This window comes from Callorhinus ursinus, unplaced genomic scaffold (assembly GCF_003265705.2).
Source record: "Callorhinus ursinus isolate GAN/ISIS: 27379988/994484 unplaced genomic scaffold, GSC_fseal_2.0 scaffold20, whole genome shotgun sequence".
Taxonomy (NCBI): domain Eukaryota; kingdom Metazoa; phylum Chordata; class Mammalia; order Carnivora; family Otariidae; genus Callorhinus; species Callorhinus ursinus.
The window spans coordinates 28,067,347-28,090,323 of NW_027397082.1; positions in this window are offsets into that span (position 1 = coordinate 28,067,347).

A 22,977-nucleotide genomic window follows, 5' to 3' on the forward strand; every position below is an offset into this window, starting at 1 on the left:
GGCAGGGATGTCCACTCTCACCACTGCTATTCAACATAGTATTAGAAGTCCTAGCCATAGCAATCAGACAACAAAAAGAAATCAAAGGCATCCAAATCGGCCAAGAGGAAGGCAAACTCTCATTCTGCAGATGTTATGATACTGTATGTGGAAAACCCAAAAGACTCCACCCCAAAACTGCTAGAACTCATACAGGAATTCAGTAAAGTGGCAGGATGTAAAAATCAATGCACAGAAATCAGTGGCATTCCTATACACCACTAACAAGACAGAAGAGAGACAAATCAAGGAGTCGATCCCATTTACAATTGCACCCAAAACCATACCTAGGAATAAATCTAACCAAAGAGGCAAAGGATCTGTCCTCAGAAAACTATAAAATACTCATGAAAGAAATTGAGGAAGACACAAAGAAATGGAAAAACGTTCCATGCTCATGGATTGGAAGAACAAAATTGTGAAGATGTCAATGCTAGCTAGAGCAATCTACACATTCAATGCAATCTCCATCAAAATACCATCCACTTTTTTCAAAGAAATGGAACAAATAATCCTAAAATTTATATGGAACCAGAAGAGACCCTGAATAGCCAGAGGAATGTTGAAAAAGAAAAGCAAAGCTGGCGGCATCCCCATCCGGACTTCCAGCTCGATTACAAAGCTGTCATCATCAAGACAGTTTGGTACTGGCACAAAAACAGACACATAGATCAATGGAACAGAATCGAGAGCCCAGAAATGGACCCTCAACTCTATGGTCAACTAATCTTGGACAAAGCAGGAAAGAATGTCCAATGAAAAAAGGACATTCTCTTCAACAAATGGTGTTGGGAAAATTGGACAGCCACATGCAGAAGAATGAAACTGGACCATTTCCTTACACTTTTCCACACACAAAAATAGACTCCAAATGGTTGAAAGACCTAAACGTGAGACAGGAGTCCATCCAAATCCTAAAGGAGAACACAGGAAGCAACCTCTTCGACCTTAGCCGCAGCAACTTCTTCCTAGAAACATCACCAAAGGCAAGGGAAGCAAGGGCAAACATGAACTATTGGGATTTCATCAAGATAAAAAGCTTTTGCACAGGAAAAGAAACAGTCCACAAAACCAAAAGACAACCGACAGAATGGGAGAAAATATTTGCAAATGACATGTCAGATAAAGGGCTAGTATCCAAAATCTATAAAGAACTTATCAAACTCAACACCCAAAGAACAAATAATCCAATCAAGAAATGGGCAAAAGACATGAATAGACATCTTTCCAAAGAAGACATCCAAATGGCCAACAGACACATGAAAAAGTGCTCGACATCGCTCGGCATCAGGGAAATCCAAATCAAAACCTCAATGAGATACCACCTCACACCCGTCAGAATGGCTAAAACTAACAAGTCAGGAAACGACAGATGCTGGCGGGGATGTGGAGAAAGGGGAACCCTCCTACACTGTTGATGGGAATGCAAGCTGGTGCAGCCACTCTGGAAAACAGTATGGAGGTTCCTTAAACAGTTGAAATTAGAGCTACCATACAACCCAGCAATTGCACTCCTGGGTATTTACCACAAATATACAAATGTAGGGATCCGAAGGGGTACGTGCACCCCAATGTTTATAGCAGCAATGTCCACAATAGCCAAATTGTGGAAAGAGCCAAGATGTCCATCAACAGATGAATGGATAAGGAAGAGATGGTATATATACACAATGGAATATTATGCAGCCATCAAAAGGAATGAGATCTCACCATTTGCAATGACGTGGATGGAACTGGAGGGTGTTATGCTGAGTGAAATAAGTCAATCAGAGAAAGACATGTATCATATGACCTCAATGATAAGAGGAATTCTTAATCTCAGGAAACAAACTGAGGGTTGCTGGAGTGGTTGGGGGTGGGAGGGATGGGGTGGCTGGGTGATAGACATTGTGGAGGGTATGTGCTATGGTGAGCGCTGTGAATTGTGCAAGACTGTTGAATCACAGATCTGTACTTCTGAAACTAATAATGCAATATATGTTAAAAAAAATTAGAGAAGATAGCAGGAGGGGAAGAATGAAGGGGAGTAAGTCGGAGGGGGAGACAAACCATGAGCGATGATGGACTCTGAAAAACAAACTGAGGGTTCTAGAGGGGAGGAGGGTAGGGGGATGGGTTAGCCTGGTGATGGGTATTAAAGAGGGCACATTCTGCATGGAGCACTGGGTGTTATGCACAAACAATGAATCATGGAACACTACATCAAAAACTAATGATGTAATGTATGGTGATTAACATAACAATAAAAATTTTTTTTAAATTTCCAAACCACTAAAGGAAAAAATTGCTCAAAGAGAAAACAATCAATCAGAGCACAGGAAAGTGAGAAAGAAAAACAAGAAACCATAATAACTAGATAACAAGAATTAGAATATATATAATGAAATTAAGTTCAAATACAATAGAAATTATAATAAAGGTGATTGAATAAAAATCTTCTATGAAAGACAAAATTCTCAAAGAATCTGATGAATTAGACACTGTCTAGCTTTATGCTGTCCACGAGAGACCTAGGACAGTGGCACAGAAAGTTTGAAAATAAAGGAAGAGGAAACAGTATTGTGAATCAACACCGTGGAAGGAAAGCAACTACAGCGATTTTAATTTCTGACAAAATTAATTGGGAGCCAAAACAAAACAAAAAACCTTCAAAAAGAGAAAGAAGAAGAAAAAAAAGAGAAAGAAGAGTATTATCGATGGTAAAGTGTAATCCACCAAAAAGTTAACAGTTATGATCCTTTATATACTTAACAACATAGTTTCAAAAATATATAAACCAAAACTGAGAGAAAGACAAGCAAAACTTGAGAAATCCACAATCGCTGTGGGAGATTTTCACACAAAAAATCAAAGTGAAAAACAACAAAAAAAGGCTCTAATGCTCTTGATTAACAGTCATCAAACTTGATTAGAGAGAGAAAACTCTTCAGAAAATACAGATTATTCTCAATTATATATGACAGCTTGACAAAAAAATTCACCAGTTAGTGGTCTAGGAAGAAAATTTCCATACGTTCTAAATCAGTAGTTATGCAGGGCATCTTTCCTGACAATAATGCAATCAACGTAGAAATCAACAAGAAAGGGATTTTGGAAAAAGTCCACCTACTCTGAATACATGTGTTAGATATTTAGGAATCTCTCACATTGTACAGCTTTACTATTTATTGAAATCCATTTCATAGATGAGCCCATTTGCTTCTCATTATCTCCTCCCCAGTTCACAGTTGTGAGACTGCAAGCAAAATCCACCATTTGTGCAAGTCACAGGACTAGTGTATATTACAGCTGAAATTAAATCTTATTTCCGCTGGTTCACTAAATCTCATTTCTTCCCACAAAGGCCTCCAGATGTGTCAGCGTTGCCAAATCCCTGTGAATTTAGCGTGTCTATGCATCAAAGCCATCATCTTTGATGAAGAAGTCTACATTTAGACACCAACTTCTATTTGCTTCTCTTACTAAAAATAAAAGTGAATTTCACAAAATTACTGAACAAACCCCAAGTGCAGCTATTAAACCTTTTCCCTTTTACCAAAGATTCTTCAAAGCCATGACCACTTTTATGCCTTTAGTGAAAATTTTGTGCACAGCCATAAGTTACATCTAAGCAATGACATTATTTTTAATACTTGTCATATCTTTTCATTTTTCCACGTTTCCAAGTTCTATTAGAGTGTCAAAGCCCATTTTTCTATTTCCCTGTTCCTCCCACATCCCTCCCGCCTTGGGAGTCTTTGTATTAAAGTTACTTTCCAGGGCACCTGGGTGGCTCAGTCAGTTAAGTGTCTGCCTTCGGCTCAGGTCATAATCCCAGGGTCCTGGGATCGAATCCTGTATCGGGCTCCCTGCTCAGCAGGGAGTCTGCTTCTCCCTCTCCTTGTACCCCTCCCTACTGCTCATGCTTTTTCTCTCTCTCTCTCTCCCCCTCTCAAAAAAAAAAAAAAAAAAAAAAAGTTACTTTCCAAGCTGCGGAGAGGAAGTAGGAGAGTGTCTATCCTTCTAGACACTTTGAGGAATTCCCTTCCACACATCCGCTTGCCTTCAGAAGGCAGTCCAAAAGGACAGCTTAAAAGCTTTTCAAATAGCTGGTGACCATGACCTCTTCCATTTAGTCTCAACGTGCGAGTCCTGCATTAGTCTCTATTTTTATACCAAAGCAACCCAACCTACTGTCTTTAGTCTTTCTTTTCTCATTTTTCTTTTATTCTCTTTTGTTTTCTGTCCCTCGTTATTTTTTTTTTATTTTCCCTAAGCCTTTTTTCAGTACACTTCTCCAACTCCACATTCATATGGACAAGAAATTGGGAAGTAATTGGGGTTTAGAGGGGCAAGGAGAAAAAGGGAAAAGACAAGAAACAAGAAAAAGTGATTATTGTAATAAAATACTTAGAGAAAATAGGTAATGTGGGACGAGAAGAATGGAAAATGGGGTTTTGTATGGATTTTTTTTAAGATTATTTATTTATTTATTTAAGAGAGAGCACGAGCAGCAGGGGCAGCAGCAGAGGGAGAGGGAGAAGCAGGCTCCCTGCTGAGCAGGGAGCCCGACGTGGGGCTTGATCCCAGGACTCTGGGACCATGACCTGAGCCGAAGGCAGATGCTTAACTGACTGAGCCACACAGGTGCCCTGTTTGGTATGGATTTTACTGTGCAGAATGGGAAGAGAACATAGGAAAGAAAAATCAAAGAATCAAAGTGAGAGTGAAGAGAGCAGAAGGGTGAAATGGGGTTAGGATCTATTTGGTAGCTTGGTCATCAATTAAGTTTCTAAGTTGTTGCTCCTGGACAAGCTGCTGGCCTTGCAAAATGGTGCCAAAAGAAAATGCTTATTCTATGGCACATAACAGCTCATAACTTCTCGTTGCATTTGCTACTTACCGAGAGTGGAGTGTCTGATTCTGCTTATTAATAGAAACAGCTTTGACACAAATGAACAGTAGATTTGATTGGGAAAGCAACCAAAACAACCACTCATTTTCATCTCACATGCAAATCTTAGCACTTCACTGACAAAACCAAACTGTTTTATAATAATTTTTGCATCTAATGTAGCATACATCGGAAACAATATTCTTCTCTGAAGCGTATCAACACAACTTTCTCATGCTGGAACATACCTGCCTGCACACCTTCTTTCCTTTTCTTCCTGTATTTTTGAAGTGGCTAGTGTATGTATACCTTGGTGTTCCACTCTAAAAAATGTCTCAAACATAGAGCTAAATGAAACAGCCCTATTTTGTGTACCCTTGCTTCAATTGTAGTTTTAGAGGAAACAAATAAATAACAATGTAATCTGATTTACAGTTGTAGTGGACCTATATTGTTTTTATCTGCGGGGCACCTTATGTTTTCTGGCAACAACACCCCGCTTCTGCCTTCGAAGGATTGTCTCTGCTCTGCCTGGTTCAGGCAGAACACTTTTCTCCCTTGTTTACCCCCAGTCTCTGCAGGGTAGGGCACTGACCCAGACATCACGAGTTTGGTCTTCTTGGTCCTCTCTTCAGTATACACATTTGAAATGTCATAAAGGAAATCATATGTCATTTTATGTTCATGTTTAACTTGATTTTCTACTATAAACCTCATAATTTTTTGTTAAATGTTTTAACACAGTACTTTTTTAAACACCAACCATGTGGGAATTCACAATAGCAGAAAGCTAATCTTTTTTTCTCTAATTCTTATAGATGCTGTACAGCTCTAAGGCACCTGCTTCAACCCAAAGAAGTTAACTCTATACTAATAATAGCACATTCCTACATGCGTTTGCCTGTGGGAAAGGCATTTACGAATTAGTGGCCCAAGGTACAGAAGTATTACCAACAGGAATGAGAAGAACAGAAACAACAGGTGAGCCATGGATTCGTGTTTTGTTACATTGAACTATATATTTTGTATATATTATGTATTGTTGTTTTATTGGACTAGCAGGATGGTTAGAGTTTAATGATATGGTTTTCAAAACAGTCTCTCACAATTAAAACATTTGGGCATTCTATTTCAGCAAATTCTTTTCATATGCAACAATCTTGAATAGGGGAAAGATTTTTTTTACATCATTTAGTTATTCACCCAGAAAATTGCCTAACAGCCATATGACTCGATGTATCCACAAGCGGTCATTGAATCCCGGAATTTACAAATGTAACTATGCACCAAGTCATCTGTGGAATTACAAAAAAAAAAATTTATTTCCAGATCTTCACTCACCCCCCTTTTTTTAACAAGTTCCATGTGTGGTTCTGAGAGACATCTGGCTTGAAAATCACTGGTTTAGTCCATCTCTTTCCAATTTGTTCATCTTCAGTCTTGAAAAATTGAAATTCTGAAAATGTGAATGCTTGTAGTAAGAATCATCCTCTTACTCATCATGTATTTCAGCTTAGGAACACAAAGGCTCTCCTTGATGATTATAAGCTGTTGAGACCCTTGTATGGGTATGATGTGCCTTACTAGAGTACTTGTGTATGTATGATGGAAATCTATGAGTCTGACACACCAAGTGTTTGAGCTACTCCTTCACTGTAAATTGCTGAGTAAATCTCAGTGTTTAAAAATTGTATTAGTTCTGGGGTGTCTGGGTGGCACAATCAGTTAAGTGACTGACTCTTGGTTTCGGCTCAGGTCATGATCTCAGGGTTATGAGATCAAGCTCCACATTGGGCTCCGTGCTCAGGGCAGTCTGCTTAAGACTCTCTCTCCCTCTCCCTCTGGTCTTTCCCCCTGCTCCTCTCAAATAAATACACAAGTCTTTTAAAAATTGTATGCGTTCTTTCAGATCAGTTGAATACCTTTTTTTTTTTTTTTTTTTTTTTTTACCTCTTAAGAAATTTAGCCTCCATGGGGTAACATTTTCCAAAACATTTGAAATTAACATTTTACGAGTAGCCAGTTATTAAAAATCTGACCTCTGGCAAGAAGAGAAGAAGTGGAAAATCTCCACTGAGGAGAGGAGAAACTAACAAAGGGAACGCACAGGCAGGAGGAAGATAATCCACTTATATCTGGGGCAAAACTTGTCAATCCCTTGAACCCTTTCCTCCTCCCACAGCTACGCTAAAATCATCCCCCCAATTATACTGCGTTATTTCTCACACCAATGCCCTTGAACATGTTCCATGCTTCTTGATGAAATACTGTCTTTTAAGACACAGATGAAATGTGACCCCTTCTGTGGAGATTTCTTCAGTTCTCCAGCTCCCTCCTCTGCCTGCTCCAAATCTCCATTTAGCCTCCTTGACAGCTCAGTGTAACTATTTGGTTTCATGGCTGCCTCCCCTGTTTGGTTATCAGTTACATGAAGGCATTTCTGTGTTTTCAATTCCTAGCTCCGTACTTGACCCTGACAAGTGGTGAAGAAATGCTCATTTAATAAGTATAAAATGACTTGCTTAATTAAATTTCCATTCTACTGTACCTAATCTGCCTCATCAAGTGGCAACCGGAGAGGGCTAGGTGTCCCCTTGGGGTCCTCGAAATCACAATAAATCCACTGACTTTAAAGAAGCAGTAGACCTAAGTCCCTGTCTGGCAGCCACATTCAGCAACTTGCCAACAGAATTCTGTGACTGGGTTGCTGTGGTTTGGGCCCAGGAAGAGACAGAGAAGAAACCTGGGTGAAAATTCCAGAAATGTGTAACCACATGAGCCAGATGGCCAGTTCCAAAACCCAGGATTGCCAGTTGTATTTCAGCAGTAGGTATTCATATTGCCCCCAAACCAACAGGAGGGCAGGAATCAAAGGGCAGGCACATAGCCATGGATCCCAGGAGAGAGATCATGTAGGTCACAGAGAATAGGGAATGATAAGCAGTACTGCTAGGACTGAGAGACTATAGTAGCCAAGACTCTTTAGGTACAAGTGATAAAATCGCAAAGCAAAAAACTGGCAAAAAAAAAAAAAAAAAGACATGAAAGCATATATATACCTCCTCTAAGATCCCAAAGCCCCCTGTGGGGTTCTTTATAATTTATCAAATTGTCTGTTTTTCCTTCTGGACTCTGAGCCCCTCACACAAGCCACTTCAACTCACTCATCTTTCTGTCTCCATCACCCACCAGGAACCCAGGGTATTGTCTGAGACTTAATTTACACTTCACATATTTTTGCTATTGAATTGGCCTCTTAAGAGTGGAGAAGTGTCTAGCTTTCTCTCTCCCAAGTCCTAGAGCTAAAGACAAGATTTTAACCCACTGTGTTTTACCACATGAATTTCAGGTTACTATCAAGGAGTTCCTTGATCCTGTCATTATGAGACATTTTGCCCTTAAATTATATGTGAATACTGAAGCTTTATATGGTGGAGAAATAAAGAGATATGGGTAGAAGAGGAAAAAAATGCAGAAAGACTACTTTTTCTTAGTAATGGTATATTCAAACAGTGTTTTATCTAGTGCCTAAGAAAGTAAAAACTTATTCAAGTACACTGTGGTTTTTAAATGAAATCCGCTGTTCTACTGACTAGTCATTGCTCCAGACAAGCTTGGGTGTGCTGGCTGATATTTGGTGCAGTGACTCCGATGCAGTGTAAGATTTCTGAGCGGCAGAATGGTATCAGCTTTGTGCAGAAGTTAGCTGCAATTTTATTGAAAAAGAAAGTTATCTGACGAGATTGAGCAGTTACTGCATATGCATAAAAATGCCCCAGCAAAGATCTGTAAGGTATCTACTTTATCAAATTGACTTATACAATAGAGGGGGAAAAATAAATCCAGCTTTTCTTCCAGCCTTATAGATCATTACATGGGTGCTATAAAATATCATTGCTTTCCTGTCTTGCTCTTTATCACTACCAGTGCAGACGTAAATTTATCCTTAAAAGTAAATGATTCCATCCTATGGCATTTCTTCACAAGGAGAATATCAAATTCTTATGGTTATCTCCTCATTCATGCCACATGTATTTAACCATTGATTGCCTGTTTTATGGTGGACAGGGGATTTGGATGTGCAAAGATAAGTAAGTCATAGTACTGACCTTATCTAAGGAGCACAAAGTCTGCTACTACTAAAAAACAAAACAAAAAACAAATAGTGCCCATATAATACCATAAGTGCTATGATAAAGATTTTACAAAGTACTATCATGGAGGAAAATAAACCCTTCAACTTTGTCCATGTGGGAGGATGAGACTTTGGGAGGGTTGAGCATGTTAATAAGGAGATGCCATGAGAAATTTACTGTAGTACTTTGGGAATTTTGGAGGCCCTCTTACTTTGGGGTCTACTAAGCTCAGTAGATTTCTATTGGAACAGTAAATTAGTAAAAAAAAAAAAAAGTGGTTGTTGAATGCAAAATCTACATAATACTGAGTGAAATGAAGATTTGAAATTGACTCATGTAGCATGAACTATACCCACAGTCTGAATGAAGCAAGCCAAACAAATGAATTATTAATTCACACAAAAAGCAATTTCCTTTAAACCAATCAGCATGGAAATTACTTCTCCAGACCTCAATCACCTTCGTTCCAGGTTTACTCCCCTCTAAAGACCTGATCCAAAAGCTGATGCAGGTTTAGTAACAAGGGTATAAGCATTGATGGGGTTAAAGTTCATAAGCTTTGGGACACAACGGTAGTAGGAAACCCAAATATACAACATGGCTATGTGACATCAGGCATAGCAATGGTTGAGAAATAACACTCTTTGGAAATTATAAAAGTGGTATATCTGCAGGATGGGTGATATGGTTTGTTTTCCATTATAGCCCATAATACATGGCTATTTGCTCTTTGATCCAGATCATGACTACTGGACTTCAGGCATAATGGAGGAAAGAAGAGAATACTACACTGGTTCCATTCACAGAACTTAAGGACATTTTGTGGCTGCCAGAAACAAATAGAGGAATGAGGATGGAGGAGATTTTTCCTTACTGGAGTACCCTTGATTTTTCTTTCTGACAATTTCGTTCTCAGTTCCACCATCTAAGAATCCTTAGAAAGGATTCTAAGGACTGCTACTCAGTATCCTTACTAAAATTGTTCAAATGTGAAGTAGGTCCTAAAACAAATCTACTTTCTGAAGAAGTGATTCTGAGCATCAGATGTTCCCAATTATATAAATGGTTATCATAAGAGATATTCAAATAAAAATTTTAAGAATAAAATTTTCTAACTTAAAACAATAACATGTGTTCTATAGTACTCTGAAGAAGTGTATATTTAAAAGACATTTGTAAGAAGATATTGTGAAATGAAGAACTATTAAGTTGTTACAATGGCAAGATTTTAGATTTTAAGGAGATCCCAATTCTATGTTATAGAAGAAAAATTCTAGTTGTGCCCAGGATGGTTACTGTGGCTTATACTTGGAGGTGGACTGGGAAGCTCTGAGCTATACCAAAGTGGAGGGGGGGTGGGCCAATGGGCAATTATATTATATGATCACCACATGTTCATTGGAGAAAAAGTAGAAAATACCAAGAAGCACAATGATAAAAAGGAAATACTTATAATCCATGACTTACTAGATAACCATTATTAGTAAGCTGTGGAAGTGTATTTTCTAGATTTTTATGTACCTTAATCAAAGAAAAGGAATTATATCTATATACTATGGTTTATTTAACCAGTACCCTATTGTAGGATATTTGGATTGCTTCCAATTTATCTCCACCATAACTAATACTACAGTGAACATCCTTATATATGAATCTTTGCACACATCCTAAATTCCATTAGGATACATTTTTAGAAATGGAATTGTGGGGACAAGCAATGGGCACATTTCAAAATCTTCTCAAAGTATTGCCAAATGTTCCTACACAACCTTGGTGTCAACAGAATGTGAGCCTGCTTATGTCTGTAATCCAGTTACTTGTACTCATGGATGCTATTTGCTCATCCTAGCTTGTCATTCATATTGCCACAGTATTCCAATAACCACTGGAGGATTCTTGGATGTTACAAAGCTCACCACAGTGATTGAGAACAAGGTTCATTTCCTTAAAAACCCCTTTCTTTTTCCTGAGTAGTTACATATGGCTAGCATACAATTTTTTTTTTCAGATTTCTCCAATCAGTTAACAGCAGTTTAACACCACTGAGAGTATTTCACTTATTGATTGTCATTAAATAGGCTACAATTTATGTTCAATCACGTGCGAGATTTCTTGATGAGAAAATTTTTATCAAGAAAAGCATTTGAACGATTTGGCATTTAAACACTAGCACTCACCCACAGAACCATTTGGATTATGCAAGAACTTGGTTCAGGGAGTGATGTTTCAAAAAAACTTTAGTTTCTCTTTGAGGCCAGTACTTGATGTTTAAATGGTCATTTCATTAAAATCGATGAATCTGTTAATTTCCCCAGCCACAGAAGGAAATGTTGAGAGGAAAGGTCGATTTTCCATCTGTGGGGAAATTATGGCAGTAACGCTTTTAACGACTGATGACAGCAGTTGTCTTCTGGAACACCTGGGCTGCCATCTCCAGCTAGATTCCTTCTGCTGCTTTTTCTTTTTCTTTTTTAAGGATAAAAAGAAGAAATTACAGAGGCAATTCTGTCTAAGGAAAGGAAAGGATTCAAAAAGAGAAGGCTTCATTTTGAAGCATCCACAGGACACTGTGGAAAGCTCCCAAGCACTTGAAAAGGAAGTCTCATTCCACAGACATAAATAAGGATAAATCCTCTTGGATACAGTTTAAGACGGGGGGTGGGAGTGATGAAATCACATGGGCTTTGCAAGCTGCATGTCCTCAAATAACAACTTTAAGGAACTGAAGTGAATTCAGCAGGTGGAGATTGCATCACTTCTTCTTATTGTTTTATGGGATTTTAATGATGGTAAGATCTGCTGTCTGACTTCAAAGTGCACTGGTTCCACCATCTTAGCTGTTTGATGAGACATTTGCTCATCCTGTACATTCCAGCCCAACAGCCAAGGATGTAGTTGCCATGACCCAAGACTGAGCTGGATGGAAGAGATGAACAGCTCTCATGGCAAACCCGGCCCGTGTAACTGTCCTCTGATTTTTCTAGCCACAGTTCTTGCATCATTCTAGAAACAGCCTGCCCAATTGCAAACGTATTTCAAGCTTTTTCTTTTTGCCCAAAAGGATTCTCGATTTTCCAAAATCTCACAGACCCCAATTTCAACTTAAAGTCATACTTCAAATTATATTCTACCAATTTCAATTTTAATTCCTAAATCTTCCAGAAAAAAAGTATCCAAGAGCTCTCAGATGGATAGTATAATTCAGAATCTTTATACATTTGCTTTTTAAAGTTAGTATAAAAGTAACACCCACATAAAATAAGCTCTTTTTGTCCCCAAATTGTTCATAAAAGTAAATCATAAAAATAAATCACAAATATAAAGAAAGTTTTCTCCTTCAATGAATCAACCATTTTTTTTTTACCTGCAAAATTGCCTTTACTTTCTTATAGCAAAATCAAGGTAATCTTAGGGGGAAAAAAAAAGACAAAAACAGGAGCAACAACTGTATTACATTTGTTTCTACAAGCTACGAAAGAATAAACTACTTTTGATTATTTGCTGTCTCTGCTGGCTGTTAAACTATCCAGTATCATTTAAAAGAGAAAATGGCTTGTCACAGAGATAACAGTGATAGTCATCACGGCTTATGTGTATATTATGTTAAAATATATAACCTAAAGCTATTTGTTAGTTATTGAAGCTGGTAATAATTCTGTGAAGCATTATTTTTCCCATTTTACATGAGTAAACAAGTTCCGAGCGGTTAAATTATACACTACTGTGTGACAGAGTCATATATGAATGCAGGTAGCGCTCTCCAGCGTGCAACAGCTAATGTCACAAAAGCTACGTCACCAATCTTTCTATTTGATATGGCTCCATTTCTCCATGGTCACCTCTGTGTTCCTCTAAAAATGGTGATGCAGTTTAGAAAACACCCCAGTACTTCCTTTTCACCTATTTGTCTCTTTACAAATTTATTTTTTCAACAAATAATAAATGATTATTTGACACCATGGAATCAAAATGACAAATCATAATGATCATGCCTCCTGAGTTTGGTGAGCAAAATATACAGATTTTTTTTAAAAATTAGTTAAAAGATTGCTCTGGGCAGCATGGACATTTTAACAATGTTTATTCTTCCAATCCATGAGCATGGAATGTTTTTCCCTCTTCTGTGGCTTCCTGAATTTCTTTCATAAATGTTCTGTAGTTTCTAGAGTACAGATCCTTTACATCTTTGGTTAGGTTTATTCCCAGGTATCTGATGGCCTTTGGTGCTATTGTAAATGGGACCAACTCCTTAATTTCTCTTTCTTCTGTCTCATTGTTGGTGTATAGAAATGCAGCTGATTACTGTGTTTTGATTTTGTATCCTGCGTGTGGCTGAATTACTGTATGAGTTCTAGTAATTTGGGGGTGGAGTCTTTTGGGTTTTCCACATAAAGTATCATGTCATCTGCAAAGAGAGAGAGTTTGACTTCTTCTTTGCCAATTTGAATGCCTTTTATTTCTTTTTGTTGTCTGATTGTTGATGCTAGGACTTCTAGTACTATGTTGAACAATAGTGGTGAGAGCAGGCATCCCTGTCATGTTCCTGACCTTAAGGGAAAAGCTCTCAGCTTTTCCCCATTGAGAATGATATTCACTGTGGGCTTTTCATAGATGGTTTTTATGGTATTGAGGAATGTTCCCTCTATCCCTACACTCTGAAGAGTTTTAATCAGGAAGAATGTTGTATTTTGTCAAATGCTTTTTCTTCATCGATTGAGAGGATCATACGGTTTTGTCTTTTCTTTTTTAATGTGCTCTGTCACATTGATTGATTTGAGAATGTTGAACCAACCTTGCATCCCAGGAATAAATCCCACTTGGTCATGGCGAATAATGCTTTTAATGCACTGTTGTGTCCTATTGGCTAGGATCTTGTTGAGTATTTTGGCATCCATGTTCATCAGGGATATTTGTCTGTATTTCTCCTTTTTGATGGGGTCTTTGCCTGGTTTGGGGATCAGGGTAATGCTGGCCTCATAGAACAAGTTTGGAAGCTTTCCTTCTGTTTCTATTTTACACTGTTCATGGGAATGCAAGCTGGTACAGCCACTCTGGAAAATAGTATGGCAGTTCCTCAAGATATTAAAAATAGAGCTACCCTATGACCCAGCAATTGCACTACCAGGTACTTACCCTGAAGATACAGATGTTGTGAAAAGAAGGGGCACATTCACCCCAATGTTCATAGCAGCAAGGTCCACAACAGCCAAACCGCAGAAGGAGTTGAGATGGCCTTCAACAGATGAATGGATAAAAAAGATGTGGTACATAAATACAATGGAATATTACTCAGCCATCAGAAAGGATGAATAACTACCATTTGCATTGACATGGATGGAACTGGAGGGGATTATGTTAAGTGAAGTAAGTCAAGCAGAGAAAAACAATTATCATATGGTTCCACTCATATGTGGAACATAAGGAAGAGCACGGAGGACCATTGGGGAAGGGAGGAGAAGCCAAAGAGGGAGAAATCAGAGAGGGAGACGAACCATGAAAGACTATGGACTCTGGGAACCAAACTGAGGGTTTCAGACGGGAGGAGGGTGAGGGGATGAGGTAGTCATCAAAGAGGGCACGTGTGGTGATGAGCACTGGGTGTTATAGGCAACTAATGAATCACTGAACTCTACATCAAAAACTAATGCTGTACTCTACAGTGGCTAAATGAACATAATAAAAAAATTAGTTAAAAGAGCCTAAAATAGGGACGCCTGGGTGGCTCATTTAGTTAATCGTTTGCCTTCGCCTCAGGTTATAATCCCAGGGTCCTGGGCCCCCGCATTGGGCTCCCTGCTCAGCGGGGAGCCTGCTTCTCCCTCTCCCTCTGTCCCTCCCCCTACTTGTGCTCTCTCTCTCTCTCTCTGTCAAATAAATAAATAAAATCTTTTAAAAAATTTGTTTAAATAAAAGAGCCTAAGATAAGTTAATGTGATGGCAGAAGACCCAGTGTGCGGTGGGAGCCCAGAGAAGAGGGGGAATATATTAAAAAGACAGGAAAACCTTCACCGGGGAGACACCAGTTTTGCTGAGGGCTGGGGCATGAGTAAGAGTTTGCCAGTATTTTCGACCCCCATTCCTTGCCTTTTAATTATTCAGCATGTAATCAGCTTCCAAATATCTTTCACAAGTTGTGTCTTTATGTAAGTTAAAAATTATAAATAGTTTCAGTGGCTTTCCTCTGGTTATTTAAAGGAATTGGAATAAAGTCGGCTTGTTCTAGAGAGAAAGTTAGAGCATTTCAGGCAGTAGTAGCAGCTGAATGAAAAATCAGAGCATATTTCTTTCTTTCAGAGAAGGCTGGGGGCCCTGAATTTGAGCCACAGATTTGGGGGTTTTGTGGTTGTTGTATGTTTTGTTTGTTTTTCTCGAGTTCATTGTCAACCAAGTCTGGTTTCCTCCGTTGTCTACAGAGTTAGGACTAAGGACTGCATCAAATCAAGACAGGATAAGAAACGTCGTTTAACGAAGTTGTATTTTGTTTTTTCTCTTTCTTTTACATTACTAAATGTTTGCATAGTGTCTCTTGTCTGGAAAGGGCAGTCTTTCTGTGGGTCTGCTGAGAGGGAACTCCAGAAGAAGCAGAGATCGTGTCTCAGCCACGGCTGTAGGGCCTTGCCCTGGGCTTTGCTGTGTAGGCGCATAATAAACACAGGTTGACCAAACAGAAGGTCCCAACCCAAGCTCCCTCCTCTCAGATTTTATTTCCATTCTAGGACAAGTTTGCCTCCTCTGCCACCTATTGGCAGGAGGAAACGTTGTCTGGCTGAGCTCAGCCTAAGCACTCAAACCTCAGCTCAGATGAAGATCATTCACCAAGAAACTGGTGTTACCATACATTATCTCTTCCATCATGGCTGTTCTAGGTCAGGAGACAAGAATATGGGTGGCAGGGGGGAGTTTGGACGTTGGAAGATTAACAGAGCGGTTGCTTCTCCATGCATCACATTTACAGTCCTACGCTGAGCATCCTCACCCTGACTGTTCCTCCAGGAAGAGCTTCAGCTTCTTCGTTTCCTTTTTTATCAAAAGGAGAGAAGGATATTTGCACTCCCCAGCTCTCAGTGAGTTTGGGAGACAAATGAGATAAAGTTATGTGCCCACCAAATTATTTATACCCTTTAATCCCCTTCACTCCCCTCTCAAAAAAAAAAAAAAAAAAATCCTTACAAATAGCTATTACATGCATTTGCCTCCTTTTCCAGAGGAAGCAAGATGCCCAGAGAGGAAATGCTCCATGATGGTGTGAGCAAACTTGAAGACACAAATCACAGATCTCTGTGGCTAGAACTGAGAAGTAGCTTAAAGACCCACAACAGAAGAACTGCAGCCTCTCACATTTTGTGTTTTTACCGTGGCTCTTGTTACATTGTGAGCCATGCTGTGTGTATGTGATGTACAGAAATGTGTCTCATTATCTGAACAGTGCAGTATACAAGTGGGCGCTTTATAAATGTTAAATGGATAAACAAGTGAATAAAATCACATGACAGAGTGTTTAGCACACTATATTTACTGTATAAATGGGCGAGCTGAGGCCCCAGAAGTCTCAGTAATTTGTTCAGGATAAGAGAGTACATCAGAACTGGGGCCAGAAGGCACTCTGAGGTCTGATACTGGCCTCTTATCATTTTCCTCCCTTGTTCCTTGCTTCCAGTGGGAACTCCAGATTGCCTAAGTCATGAAGTGGCTTGGTCTCCTCTGGTTCTCTGAAGTTCTGGAGACTGTGACCCTTGCTTTCCCAAAAACCCAAATGAATCATCGATGGCTGTGCTGGAATGGGGTGGAAGGTGCTGCAAGAGGGGAGGGCTAGGGCACTTGCCCCAGTAGAAGAGCAGATGGGAAAAACCGAGCACAGGGAAGAACCAAACCTACAAATGGCGGAAGGCTGTGGGCTTGGTTTGTATGGGACCAAGCACAGCAAATCTGGTGACCTGTGCCGGGCATGATTAGCTTCAGTCTGGGTGAATTCCAGCTCCAGGAAGGTAACATATTTGGATATTGTTGCTTCTTAGAGTAGAGATTAATTGAAACAGTGCACATGGTTTACCGCAACATGTTTCTACCATAGGAAAGAGAATTCCAGAGGCATCTCCTCTCAATCACAACCATATCACCCGTGTCAAGCAACAACCTTACCATATGTATAACGCTAGTGACAGCTCAGGGATTCTGCTAGCTTTATTTCTGAAGCAGCCCGTCCTGATGTACACACAAGAAAACCAAACCTACTACATTTTACTGGCGGTGGTGCAAATTTACTGTTAACAATATTAAATTGAAGGGTCAATTTGGTTACTGTTTATACATCTCCTTGAGCACAAATTATGACATCAATTATGGTTATAAATAGCATTGTGATAAATACTCTGTGCTTCATTTGATCCTCACAACAGCGCTGTGTAATGGATTTGCATTACAGATGAGGAAGCTGAGGTGCAGAGAGGTCAAAGGCTTTGCCTGGGGACGTACAGGCGGAAGTGGTAGAGACACACATAGAATCTCAACTAACTGAGCCCTTACCCTTAACCTATAGTCTGTCAAATCCAGCCTTGTGTTTCTGTTACCTGTGTACTTGACTTATCCTTTCCCCTGGACTGCAGGCTCTTGGAAACCAAGGACCAAGTCTTACTCTGTTCCCCCCAAGAGTATTTGTCATAGTGCTAGGCAGGAATGTAGCCTAAAATGGCAGGATGGCCAGACACAGATTTTGCAAGTCAGTAAATAAATAAATGGATAATCGGTAGGGAGAGAGAGACAGAGAGAGAGAAAAAAAGTATAATTACTTGGAGAAGGGGGGGATGGGTGGAGGAAGAGAATCGGCAAATTAGCAGAGGGAAGGAGAAAAGATATTTCAAATTTAATACTTGAGTTCTAACATAGCAGCCAAGTAATAAGCTGGTAATAAGACATGTCCTTGCAGAGAAAGAGCTAACATCTCTCCTGATTTACACTTAAAAGGATTTATCGCTCGTCTTTGCCCTGTAAAGGAACGTAAGATCAATAGGATTAGTGGCATTCTGTTGTACCCTCTGCAGAGTTTAATGCCATCCCAGGCTGTTAAAAATTTATAGAAACAAATAAGAGAGTCCAGTATCAGCTGAAGCTCTAATCCCCTCAAGGTAAAGAATAGCTTCTAGGTTACCATTTCCCTTGCAAATGTAAACTCAAGTGATTCCAGTTTGCAGGTGACACCAGCCTTCCTCTTGAGCCACAACTGGAGCAAGCTGGCCAGGCATACATGAAAGAGTGATGGAGGCACGGAGGCGTATCAGTCCATCCCATTTTTTTTTAATTAAATCTATAAGCATAGGGCAAGGAGGGGAGGAGTAAGAGCAAGATGATCCTTCCTCTCAGAAGATGAGACAAAATTGGAGATAAAATACAACTGCCCTATGAATATTAAAGTACAAAATCATCCCATCAGAGTAGATAGCAAAATCCCTTAAAGGAGGCAAAGTGGCCATTATATTTATTCACTCACCCATTTGTGCATTCATAGCATTAATAACAAACTGTGTCTCTCAAAGAGAAGATTCATGAGTCATGGAAGGCTCCAACACCAAATGTTTCTATCCCACCTAGGGAGCAGGAAATCCATCCCAAAGACCCTGACCTATCTGGTCCCAGGAGCAGTTCTACCTGCTCGTGGAAAGCCAGGCATCAGGTCACTCCACCATGTGATTCATTTGATTCTCTCCTTATCATACATCATAGAATCTAAGACTCAGAGAACCCATTCAAAGATGTACTTTATTTTATATACCACTGACGAAGAAAAAGTAAGCCGTGGTAACATTCTACTACAGCTTTTGAGTTTCTATTATCTATACACTTGACTTATCCCTTCTGCTAGACTGCAATTTCTTATAAACTAAGGATCAAGTACTCTTATCACTGAGATTTGTTTTTATATTATTCTAAAGCCAAGTGCTGGTTTAGGCCTTACTTCATAGATCTTCCAGTTGCCCACTACCCCCTGCAAAATCTACTCCCCACCTTTCTGCATGCTGTGTTCTGACCCAGAAAGCTGATCTGGATGGCCTACCTCAGCAGATCGCAAAGCATGCCCAAACCCCTGGGCCTCCTCAAGACTTTGGCATGAGGTACACAAGGTCAAAACTATTTTTATAATAATGCTAAGGCATCATTTGCCCTTTCTTTATGTGGGCATTTGAGCTGATGGCAAAAAGCAAAGGTGGGCAAAACTGCTGGAGCCATAGCAGGATCTAAGGCAGTGTCACCGAACTGGGTTAGTGGTCATTGTATTCGTCACTTGCCAACCACTCTCAATTGGAAAAAAAAAAAAAAAAAGCTGATTTCATTCAAGAAAGTCCATGATAAAACAGCAAAAACCGTGTTAATTTTATTCAATCTTCATCTTTGTGTCCACATTTTCTTTTTTTAATATTAATACATTTTATTTTTTATTTTTTTATTATGTTCAATTAGCCAACATATAATACATCATTAGTTTTTGATGTAGTGTTCAATGATTCATTAGCTGCGTATAACACCCAGTGCACATCTTCTTTTTATTATTATTTATTTTTATTTTTTAGAGAGGGAGGGAGAGAGAGCTAAAAAGAGAGAGAGGAGGGGCAGAGGGAGAGGGAAAGAGAGAATCTTAAGCAGGGGTTCGATGCAGGGCTCGATCCCACGACCCTGAGATCATGACCTGAGCCGAAATCAAGAGTCAGACGCTTAACCGACTGAGCCACCCAGGCGTCCCTGTGTCCACATCTTTTTAATATTCCATGTAATGAAATGGGAATATACATAAACTGCTGCTACGTACCAAAGCAGGATAGCAATCATGCCTCTCTCCAGGAGAAGCTTTTACAAACCTGATTCTTCCTAATCCCTTTTTGCTGAAGAGTTACCAATGGTCTTCTTTTCCATCCCTTGTGCCATCAGGGTCGTGGTGAGTTCACACTTCTTAAAAGTGTTATCCACATTCGTCTCCAGATTTTCTCCCATTCCACAAGCTTTAATGCTGGCATTTTTTGATCTTATGCTTATTTTTTATGTAAAATTTATTTATAATTTATATTTTTATAATTTATGTATAAATTATATATATAATTTATTATACATATAAATTATATATATAAATATATATAAATATGTAAAATATATTTACAATTTATAATTTATAATATATTTATTTATTTAAAATTTGCTTATGCAAATTTTAGCAAGCCACATCTCAACTGTTGCCTGGCCAGCACGATTGTCAAACACCATTGTCTAATATATATCATAATTTGGGAAATATTAAAACGTGATAATATATGTGCCTTAGAATTAATGAAACATGATAGTTTAATTCCATGCTCAGCAAGCAACCTTCTAATTATCTGGCTTTACATGAAGCTTCATCCGCTCCCAAATCCTTCCATTATTGCAACATTGGTTCATTCATTTCACAGGTGCTTAGAAATCTAGATCAACTTGTCAAATTATAAGGAATTTTGACATTCCTGGCTCTAGGGAAAAAGGGGAGTTACTACTAGTCCGTAGCTCAGTCACCAGCTTGCACTTGGCATGTTTAACTTTTGGTCTGGGCTTTCTCCCTTCCAGAGAAGATAAGACCCCTCTTCTGTGAGCTTTAAGGAGGCCTGGCCCCTTCTGGGGAGACCCAGGGGATCTCCTGTCCCAGCCACAGCCCCAGGCTCCTAAGTGATTTGTTCACCCCTCAGTAGTCTATACCCAGGGATTCCCTGGTCCCTCCCTAAACCGCACACCCCAGTCCTAGGACAGATTCCACAAGAAGAGTCTGTCTTGGAATTTTTCTCGGTTTTTGTGTAATCTTTACTTCTCACTCTCTCTGCCTTTTTTTTTTTTTTAACAAATCTGCCATTCTGCACCACCAGTACCACTGCTCCTCTTAATTAAATTTACCCTGTTTACCTTAAGCCTTCTCTTCATAATCAGTTTGCATTGCTGCTTCCGGGCGTCAGCCACCTTCTCTCCCTATCCCTCTAAACCTAAGATGCAGAATCCTTGTTTTCCAATTTTTGTCAATACCTTTCTGGGCCATCCTAAAGCCATCATCCTCAAGGCCCTGTGTCTCATCAACACGCGTAAACTCACTTTTCATGGAGGTGGAAAGGAATAGGGCTACAGTGCACTTATAATCCAACATTGTTTTTAACATTTATTCAGTGCTTACCAGGCACTGGGAATTACGATGCTAAGAACTGAGCATGATTTTATCATGTAACCCTAAAAAAAAAAACAAAAAAAAACCCTTATTAATAAACACTGAAGCTTAGAGAGGCTCTTAATTCACCCCAAAGTCATCTAACTACTAGATCCAGCAGCCAACATCGAGTCATTTCTGGCCCTGGAGCCTAAACTCTAGGCTTTCGTCCTTATTTACTGAGCACCTGCTTTGGGGAAAACGCTGTTCTCAGCACTGAGAGGAAGATAGAAAAGCAGGGAAGATGTGGTCCCTCCTGTCGAGTGACATATGTCCCAGCAGGAGACAACAGCCACGTCCATGATGCTCCTAGCGCTGGGTAGAATGCAGTCTGCACTCTGTGAAGTGCACACCAACGCTGCTAGAAGACGGAGAATTCCAGCCGGGTAGACGGAGTGAGGCTTCAAGGAGGAACTGGCATTTGAACTGCACTTGAGTGATGGACAGCATATAATGAGAAAGCTGTTAAAAGGAGCAGAAAGTAGGCCGAATGCCTAAGGGTCTAGGGGAGGGAAGAAAGGGAAGCTGAGAAAGAGTTATTAATTACCGCCTGTCACTGTTTGTGATTTTGCTTCTTAGATTCATGGTCAGTCCGAAGTCAGAACTCGGGGAGGCCAGCGCCCCCGCCCCTGGCAGCTCAGTCTGTTGGCTGCAGCTATGCCCCGGTGCGGACGCTGCCAGCGGATTCTAAAGAGGTTTCTCGTGTTCCCCGCCCCGTGCACTCCCCTCACTTGATTTCACACGCTGGCTGTCATTTCAGTCTCCATGCTTGCTGGGTCTGAACGGGGTGGACTGCTCTGAACAATGGAGCTGTCACCACGGATTGTCAGATCGAGGGGCCCTGCAGGGTCCTGGGCACCAGGGGTTAAGAAAGGAAAAATGGGGGGAAAAAACCCCACCTGACAGCCTCTGGACACATTGAAGCCCCCTGCTCAGCTGACGTGGAGTATTTAAAGGATGGGCATGCTGCAGGTGGGGCAGGTGTTCTCCGTTCCCCAAAGTACCACCTCTGTCTTTGCCTTACACCCAGTGCCTCGGACCCCGACTTCCCTGCAGAGGTCCTCAGACCCCAGACGGTACTGAGCTCTGATCTCCTGACTAATCAGCCCTTGACTTTGAAAATAAGAGAACTAATGCCCCAAAGCCTTGAGCAAGATAATACAGTTACCTAATACCAACGCTGACAGTTCAAACGCGGAATTTCCTCTCACTCCAATGATTTTTCCCAGCGAAACCATACCTGTCAGCCTTGTAAGCGAAGCAGGGGCTTACAGGGCTGGCAGAGAAATCTTAACACATATTCCAATGGCCATAGATCTCCTACAAGGAATCAACAAATACATACCTCTGCCTCATTGCTTATGCAGACTTGCCGCCCTGTTGACTGCAATCATTTGATTTTGTTTATTGATACCCAGCTACATTCCACAGAAGATTGACAGCATCTTTCAAAGGTATGTAAGGTACATCAGGATAACAAATTAGAGAAAGAAGATAAAGAGGAAGAAGAGGGATCCAACAGTAAGGAGAGAAGGTTGTTAGAAAATACCAGTGAAGTACTATTTGCTGGCCACAAGAGAGTGGCACACTTGGAGGAAAGGGCCGCCAAATTTTCCAACAGCTAATGTTCTTTCTCATCCATCACACAATTCTGCTTCCCAAAGATAAAATCAAACTGTCTGCCAAGAAGAAAAAACAATAGCTTTTCATAAATCTAGAAGTCT